This window comes from Echinops telfairi, unplaced genomic scaffold (assembly GCF_000313985.2).
Source record: "Echinops telfairi isolate 266 unplaced genomic scaffold, ASM31398v2 ScPeMD7_7468;HRSCAF=8506_0, whole genome shotgun sequence".
NCBI lineage: Eukaryota > Metazoa > Chordata > Mammalia > Afrosoricida > Tenrecidae > Echinops > Echinops telfairi.
The window spans coordinates 95964136-95966184 of record NW_022111369.1 but is presented as its reverse complement, the minus strand read 5'-3'; the positions used below and the strand labels follow the sequence as shown (position 1 = coordinate 95966184).

The 2049-nt window shown below is 42.5% G+C and overlaps 1 pseudogene; it reads left to right on the top strand.

Annotated features, from left to right (window-relative positions):
* The first annotated feature begins 979 nt into the window (after positions 1 to 979).
* LOC101659618 lies at positions 980 to 1799 on the top strand (annotated as a pseudogene).
* Positions 1800 to 2049: the final 250 nt, after the last annotated feature.

The window sequence follows — 2049 nt, the reverse complement described above, 5'->3', positions numbered from 1 at the left end:
TGGCAGACTGGCAACCAACCACAAGGTTTGGGCTTGAGCAACGCAAAGAATGGGCACGTAGGTCATCCACTGGGACAAGAAGGGCTGTGGGTAGGACAGGACTTTTCAAGAAAGATGAGTATCACCTTTGGGCACGTGGAGGCCAAACATTTTAAATACTGAAGAGTATGCAACTTCCTATCATTAGCAGATCCTTTGCAAAACAGGTGCTAGAATTTGTTTGAAGGGATTCTCTATGAAATTTTAAATTTATGGTTACTATTATTCCATCCTTCTATTTAAAAAAAACAACAAACTCACTGTGGATAGGGTGAAGGATTACAGAGCAGATCATCAGTTTTCCATTCAACAGTCCCGTACATTTTGTTTCAACTCATCCCACTGCAGTTCCCCCCAATGATCACGGCTTGTCCCAGGTCCTCCGAGCTTCCTGTTCCATTCCCACTTACTTCCTAACCAAACAATGCCCTGGGGCAAAGGCTGCCCTTTTGATCCTACATAGCTTAGGGCTAAAAATCATCATCTTGACCCCGCTGACTCCTGATTCTTACTATAGCGTTCTGGGTGAATTCCAGGGATGTTTTCACTGACAGCAGGTAAGAAAAGGGTAAGTAACCCCTGCCAGTCATGTGTACTGTAGATTCAAACTCTAGCAATCATGACAAAATAATAACTACAATCAATACCTTCTTGTATGTTTATTTGATGCATTGAATCATAATATGTATTCTTTTTTAAAGAACAGTACACCAAAAATATTTGTGGAAACATTTTTCTTTTGGTAAGTAGCCTGACATCAGCATCACATGCCACCAGTGAAAATCTCCCATTTGAAATTTAAGCCTAGCCCAAGTCTCCGAATGTTCAAGTCGGTATCACTTCATTAAAAAATAAAAATAGAATTCTCCAGGCAGTTTCCACCAGCAGCGAGCAGCTCTTTCGCGTGTTTCTCGGACTTCGCGGGCAGACAGCAAGCAGCATGGCCCCTAAACGCCAGCCTTCAAGCTTGCCGCAAATGAAGAACCCTAAGGTGCAGGGGACCCCGCCCCCCCAAGGAAGAAAAAGAACAGCAGGAAGCAATTGAACATATTGATGAGGTACAGAATGAAATAGACACTTAACGAACAAGCCAGTGAGGAGATTTTGAAAGTAGAACAGAAATATAACAAACTCCGCCAACCATGCTTTCAGAAGAGGTCAGAATTGATCACCAAAATCCCAAATTTTGGGGTAACAACATTTTCAACCACCCGCAAGTGTCTGTATTGCTTGGGGAAGAGGATGAAGAGGCTCTGCATTATTTGACCGGAGTTGAAGTGACAGAATTTGAAGATATTAAATCAGGTTACAGAATAGATTTTTATTTTGCTGAAAATCCTTACTTTGAAAATAAAGTTCTCTCCAAAGAATTTCATCTGAATGAGAGTGGTGATCCATCTTCAAAACCAACTGAAATCAAATGGAAATCCAGAAAGGAATTGACGAAATGGTCCACTCAGACACAGAACAAAGCCAGCGGGAAGAGGCAGCCTGAAGAACCGGAGTTTCTTTACCTGGTTTTCCGGCCACTCTGATGCGGGCGCAGGTGAGTTAGGAGAGGTCATCAGAGATGACATTTGGCCAAATCCATTACAGTACTATTTGGTTCCTGATATGGATGATGAGGAAGGTGAAGGAGAAGAAGAAGATGATGATGAAGGTTAGAAGACATTGATGAAGAAGGGGATGAAGACGAAGGGGAAGATGAAGATGATGACGAGGGAGCGGAAGAAGAGGGGGATGAAGGAGAGGATGACTAACAGAACACTGATGGATTCCAACCTTTTTAAATTTTCTTCAGTCCCTGGGAGCAAGTGGCAGTCTTTTTTTTTGTTTCTTCCTCCTGTGCTGAGTTGCCGTGTTCTTGAGGTCTCTTTTCTCTACACCATGGTTCTCAACTTATTTGGGGGTGGGGGGGAATAATGCCTTGTGCAGAATACAGTGGAGAAGAATCTCTACTCCCTTGTGTTCAAATTAATTTTTATCCCTTCCTGTCTCAACAAAAACTAT